A 7,742-nucleotide genomic window follows, 5' to 3' on the forward strand; every position below is an offset into this window, starting at 1 on the left:
CAAATCATTTAAGTGCAATATCTATGGATATAAGATAGAATGTGAAAATAAGTACGAATAAAAGGTTAGTGCAGTCAAACATCGCTATAGTGAACCTTCAAAGGACCGAAATTTCAGTTCACTGTGTCCGTTGGGCAAACAATTTTAACTAATGGTTTCAAACTCCTCCCTTTTATTACCCATTATTTTTATAAATAACCTATAAAATGAAATACAAACGTGACTGACATGACTTTACTATATAGTATGATAAATTTACTAGATTTTTTTTCACCTTGAAGCAACTAAGTTGTTTTATATGAAAGGGTTACAGAACTACTTTCAGTACTTCTGTAATGACCTGTTTTGAAGTAAATTAACTTGCTTCAAATTAAATATTTTATTGATAAATGTGGATGATACAACAAAGGTGTAATTAACAGCAATAAAAAGAGAATTTTTCCTCATTTAAGATATCTTGTAACCCTCTGACGATTAAAACTCTTTTGAAGAACTAAATGCAATTCTGTTGAATGAAAATAGTAAAAGACTTTGTAAAACTAAAATAGTAAAACTTTGTGCTCCACACCACTGGTTCCCAAATGATGCTCCGTGGAATCCTAGGGTTCTGTAGATAGATCACTGGGCCTCCGTAAGAAGTCTTTTTTTTTTAACCAGTAATGATTTTTAAAAACCTGTAATAGGTTTGTATCGAACCAATAGTTCATACTTTATTTGACTTTAAAGTTTTTTTTGAAAAATTATTCAGGTAAAATTGAAATAGGAATTGAATTGAGAAGCAATTTCAAATTATTGCATTAATATTACTCGTCGAACTTTTAAATTCAAAATAAAGTAACCAAGTCCAAGAATAAAGATTTATTTTTCTCTGATAATATTTCTTGCAATTTATAACAAATCGTTTTCAAAAATGATGGTTCGGATTATTTTTACTCAATTTCAACTTAAGAATACTACTAGAAAAACTACTAGGCAAAAACTACTAGACTTAAGCAAAAAAAAAGATAGCAAAAAACATGGCCTCTATAGACTTGTGAATTCAATTGCCTAACAAAAAACCTAGTTTTAAAACTTATTGATGAAACAATGAATAAATTTCATTAACATTAAATGTTTTTGAATTAAGTTGAAGTTTTCTCTGCTTTCAAATTTACACCTGTTCATTAATGTTTTTTAAACGTCAGGGTTCCACCAAAAAAATTGTGATATTTAAGGGTTCCGTGGCTGAAAAATATTTGGAAACCGCTACTCCACGCAGTGAATTTGCTTAAAAAAAGAAGCTTTAGACATCGTCAATAACATTTAATAACTCACTCTGATAACATTTTTGAGGCAAATATCAGGCTCTCCTCTCTGTAAGATCTGCTTTCTTCATGAAAAATCAGGAGAGCATGTCTTAACTCACGTATAACAGTATCTACGTAATGACATCCTTCATCAAGAGATACTGGTTGTTGTCGATAAATTCTTCCCACGTAAGACTAGTACATAGGTTTAAAGAGGGTTGAGATGCTTATATGTTACATAATTTATATAATAAATGCAATATGAATAACATATTATGATTTTGATATTAAAATGTAGAGTTAGACTATATTTAAGGAAATAATACTTGACATTTTAATATTTTCCTTATCCTTGTGCAAGTGAATTTAATTGTTATGATAAAACTTCCCTATATTAATTGAAAGGGAGTTATTTATGCCATTTACATGATGATTTTTCGAAAAGGGAACATAGATTTTAAGTTTGAATTTAAAAAGCAATAAAATTCTGAGTAATATTGTTTTTCATTAATTTAATTTTCTTAGTGACAAGCACTGAACTTCTCGTTCTTTCGCATTGAAAGATGCCGGAACTGTTGATTATTTAATATTTGTAATAAATTAGTAAAAATAAAGTTGAACAATATTTTCTGAAACTAAATTTCAAACAGCATAAAAATACTTTTAAATTGCCAGAAAATTATCATTTTAAAGAACTGTTAAAAATGCATCTCTAAATAAATTCCATAATACATACAATTGCATAAAAACAATGCTCGTTATCGTGAAGTTAAAAGCTTGCGACCCATTCCATTGATGGAACCAAATACACGAGAACTATAGATACGAACTATTTCCTCTCGTAGGGTGTCATTAGTTATGTAATATAATCTTAGACATCCCAGTAAAAGAAGGGGAATTGGGCTTATTCGTTCGTAAAAGAATTGTCAAAAGAAATTTGGCTTCCTCTTTTATTGAGGAATGGACAAATCTCAGAATTTTTCTTTTTATTCCGTTTACTCCAGACGGGAATAGAATTTCTAAGGCTCTGTTCTGGAATCAGATTATTCCAAAAATAAAATAGGAAAATATTTTACGGGGCAACGAGATAAAAGAATTTTTAGGAAGAAAGATTGCAGTAGTTAACATGTTCAATAGAATATTTCATTTTTATTAGTTATTAAGTAGTTTTAATACACTGATGAAAATTTCTCGGGAAAAAAATATTTAATCAACAGAGTTGCAATATACTGATCTTGAAAAATACGAAACTGTCATAAAAATATAAAAATTTCAAAAAAGGATATTGCAACGTACAGAAGGAAAGGGAGGACCAAACACTTTGAATAACTTTTGATTGAATAATCGGATTTTCACGTACTATAACTAAAACTAAATAGAATGAGGAAGTAAACACAAATATGCTGTTTAGTTGGTGCAGATGATGTTTCAAAGTACGGAATCAGACACAAAAACGTATTTTCTCCGAATAAGCATACTTTTTTTCTGACGGATTTAGATTTTTGTTGCTCAAAATATAAGGGGCATCCGCTATTTGGGAAATATGGTCCCAATAGTATAATCAGGAGAATGGGAGGTTTGGACGTTTCAATGTTAATTTTACTATCTGCGTATTTTGCTGCAACTTGAAAAAATTTTAAGCATATTGGAACCTTTTATGTACACAATTATAAAATTCGTTTATTCAAAGTGAAAAAAATATTAATGATTATAAATTATTTTTATTACTTCAATAATTGGTGAATATTTTTGAAATGCATGTTATATGAAATTTTGCATCATTTTAGAAAAATGTAATTTTTTGCGACAAAATAAAATTTAAATAAAAGTGGTCGAATAATTTCCATGAAGAAAAACTTTTAAAAGACTCTGATGTGTAAAATTTCCAATCTGGCTTATTCCGTTGAAATTTTGTATTTTTCCATATAAAATGTGACAGTGAGAAAATATTTATCGAAGAAACAATAAAACTATTCATATAACAACTCATATTTACTCAAACTCATACAAAGTATAAAATTTGTGTACATTATATGAGTTTTAAAGCCAAATATAAACACGAGATATTTTCATGTGCTTAGGGAAAGACTGCAGGACAATTAAAGAAATTTAAAAAAAAAATCTTATTTCGAATAGAAGTAAAATGGAATTATCTTGGAGTGATCCACATTGATTGCAACTTAAATGCAAGTTTAAAGAAAATTTACTTTATAGATATATAAAATTCACTTTAACTGGGCAAGAAGTCGATAGAAATATTTTGCTATATTATTCGAAGAGATGATGTGAGAGTAAATGTTATAATAACTTCCAATAATTGCGGAGTACAGGACACTGGAATATAAAGATAATAGTGTGGTGCCAACGCCGTGACTCGAACCCTCGTTCTGTCCATCATGAGACTGACAGATTAACTCTTGGGTCTATAACATGTAATCTGCTGCAAGTAACTACTGGGCTTCAGTTGCTGGTTTTAGTTGGTGGTATAAAATTCTAGTTATTTAATCGTATTAAGGTGAAATCAATTAATAAACGGTTTTTCTCACAGCTAACAGTTTGAATATCATCTTTTTATTTCCAATGAGCTGCACAATCAATCTTCCCGATGAGCAGACCTAGTGCGTTCTCCAGAAGTGGTATCCACTCCTTCAGGACCACCACAATGGGTGAGATACCGTTGGCAATGTTAATTTGGACGTCTACTTTCTGCCACACCAGATGGCAGCACCGAGACTCTATTTGGATGCTAAAGTGCTCTTACTTATAGTTATTTGATTGTTTTACTTTAATATGGTAAAATAACAATTAAATAACTAATAATTTTGCCATTTTTACTAGAAATTTGTAACAGTGCAAAATAATAATTGGAAGAAATTAAGGCGAGCTTTTAGTAAGAAATAAGCGGTAAAAGTGGAGTAAACGCCTGTAACAACAACTCTAATAACAATTTTACCTTGATCCCGATTTGGCTTATGAATATGCACCGAGGGATCAATATTGCGGTAGTTAGACATTATTAATAGTGGTCCTATATAATGCTAATATCGGCCTATTTATAGCCAATATAGGGCCTCTATATTGTGTATAATGAATATAAAATATCAGGTGAATCTGACAATTCTGTACAAAGCCGATATTGGTTGTAAAGTGACTGAAAAAAATCGGGTGAATCGAACAATTCCATGTAGAGCCAATATCGGAAAATTAGAACCTTTTGAACCCTTATTGAGCCAAGATTTGTGAATGTTCTTCAAATAAGGGTTAAAATTATTATGTTGCTACTGATCATTGTGGGAAGCTTACCTTTAGTGAAATTTCTTCCCTGGCAAAAATGAAATTGAACAAGATCATAAGAACTCCTCCCAACCACTCTTGGTATTTTGCAAAAAAACCGGGTGAATCTTTCAATCTTAGACCGAGAGCCCATCAAACTGCCTTTTCACGCTTCTTGAGTGGCCACACTAGATCCCTTACTTTCAACGGGGGCCAAAAAACTTATCCTGAATGTCATTGGTGCTCGACAGACATGGCCACCCCTGCGCATATTCTGACTTGCTTGGGGCTCAAGATGAGATCCTGCGAGACTCCAGTCTTTTTATGGATTTTTTGGAGGTGTTCGGTTTCATTGGAGTCGTCTAGAGCTGTAGGCGATTCCGAGATGGGCAACAACAGCAACAACTAAATGCGATAGAAAACCAATTAAAAAAATGCTGAAAAGAGCTATGATTTCAAAACGTCTCACGACCGAATTCTAAAACAGTATCATTATTACGATTGAGTGTGATGCTTAATCCAAGTTTCTAATATTAAATTTTAGTTTTAGAAAACAGCAATAATGAAGAAAAGCTACTTTTTTATAGCTCCTGATGATCACTTTAGCCTACCTTGCATTGAATTTTTAATTTTGTCAATTGAATTTAAATGTTTATCTATCTTTTCCCTCACAGACAAACCGAAATATTTCATTTTATGTCAGTAGTGCTATTTTAATGACGTAAAAACTTATATTCTTTCATCTAAAAGAAAAGTTGAATTTATGAGAAGTTAAAAAATATGTCAAAGGATGTTATTTTCAATTGCCTTGGAAACAAGCATAGATATGCATGTTTTTTGATCGCTTTGAAAGAAATATTACTCTGTGAATAAGATTTCATTTTCAAATAACTATTTTTTCTTGATTCAACTGCTCCTACTACAAATACTCATATTTTTAAGAATTTCTGTTCAGTGATCCGAAATTTTATCTCACGATTGTTTCCTTGTCTGCATGCATTTTTATCGTTTAAAAAATATATTTTATTTTCATTTTCAAGCATGACGGGAATGAAACTTTCATAATATTAATAGTAGATAATAATATTTTGGAAATAGGACTCTATGCTGTAATGAAAAACATATTCGAAATAGAATATTTGTTTGCTTTACCTTTTATTCGTGTATCAATATTACTTAAAAGAGATAGACAGCCTTCAAAAACTGTAGAATCTTTATAGAATCTTCCGTTTCAATTTTAATTTAAAAGTAATTTTAGTTGGTATGTTACAAATACTAGATTAGTAAAGTTTAAGATGGACTAATTTAGTCTTCGCTCTCTGTCTAAGACATTATTTGAAAAAAAATTTATTTAAATGTGGGTAGAATTTTTCCTTTTTCACCCATTGAAGCAACAACCAATAAGATAGTGATAATTGACATATATTTTAAAAATAAGAACAGAAATACCGTTAAATTCCAATTTGACACACCTTAATTGTTTGGCAAAAATGTAATGGATAAAATGAAAGGGATCGATAAATGGTACAAAGGGTGAAAAAAAAAGCATATGATTGCTGGTGAGTGAGGTATAAGCGTCTCGCTAATGGAATTTTGGGAAAGTGTAGAAGTTTAAAACTTCAGATTTTCAGAAATCCGCATAAATTTGGTCGAAATAAAAAAACTTTCGTGGCAATCCTCAAATTCGATGCACCGTCACATCTATTCAGCTTAAGTTTATTATCAGTTTATTTCTTTTTATTAAATTGAAATGAGAACCTGGAAATTTTCCGAATTTCGTTTGAGCTTTTTTTATTGAGATGATGGGACAAGTAAAAGTTTATTTCTGTTATGTGTTTTGTCGACCTACATGCCAGGCAAAAAGCAGAAATATTGTAAGATTTCTCGGCCGTGTATATTATCCGTGTATATTATCGGCCGTGTATATATCGGTACGTGTATATTATTTAAACAAGAATCGCAAACTAGGTTAAACATCTTAAGCCCTTATTGCTCTACTAATGCATCATCTAGACATTTCAATATTTTCATTCCACGCATCTGCTTATAGGAGCCAATTTTTAGCCTTATTAGGGCCAGATTATAGTTGCTGTGCTGGTGTCAGTCAACAAATACGAGTCATACCAGTTTTCAGTGTCAGTGTGGTGAGAGTGAATGCGCCAGTGTACAGTTGCGGTCAGGGTCTCAAACAAAAAGAATCACCAGTGGTTTAACTAAAACTATTATTTTGTGCAATCATGAAATTGAAAATGCAATTAAAAGCATATTCACTCATTAATTCGTTCTTAAAATACATAAAAAAACAAATTTTTGTTCTTCAAAACAAAAACCCAGCCTCCTGTTCTGAAATAAATTATGATTCACAAGCGACGCTTTTGATTTTGGTGAAAAGCTTGGTTTCTTCATTAGTAATCCTATTTTTCTAGAGTCGCTGAATCTTATTCTTAAAAGTTCTGGCACTAGACAACACAATTTTGCTTGAACTTTTCGACTACTTTCTATTGTTTTTAAACACCAACGATGATATCCAATTGATATGAATTTAAACCAGTCTCAGGGCATGGACTTACTTAAAGAACTTGATTTACACATATGTTTGAAAAGGCATTGGATATAAAGAATGTATTAAACTAGAGGAATTATTCAGAAATATTTACTCAAGTTTATATGAGCCAGTTCTTTAACTACTTTCCTATTTTTCGACACATTTGTTATTTTAACTCTCAATATTTAATTCTTTCTCGATAGTTGACATTTAATTTAAGAAATGGTAAAAGGAACTATCACAAACTTTCAGTTTTGTCAGAAGTTTAATTTTTATTTTTATTTTTCCAGAAATAAAGTATATCAAAGATTAAAGGAAAATATGTTCCCTTCCATCGGAATAACATCAAGCATTCATTCTGCTCTGCTCTGTTCAAGCTTCATGAGTGTACATTCACTTTTAAAGTGATAAAATATCTATTAATCAGAGATAAAAGGGCTACATTATATATAATAGCTAGTCATTATATATAACGGTACAGCATACGGTAATAGTCATTGAGGATAATTGTTTAGCGATTTGCATGCTAAAATATGCGTAACATAGTTCCTAGCATTTAAAACGAAATTATTATCTTATTAAATTCTTTTTCATTAAATAAAAATCATTATTATAATCTGATATCTTTTTATACCACA

Source organism: Parasteatoda tepidariorum, chromosome 7 (assembly GCF_982258835.1).
Source record: "Parasteatoda tepidariorum strain Cologne lab strain chromosome 7, Ptep-v5.0, whole genome shotgun sequence".
Lineage (NCBI taxonomy): Eukaryota > Metazoa > Arthropoda > Arachnida > Araneae > Theridiidae > Parasteatoda > Parasteatoda tepidariorum.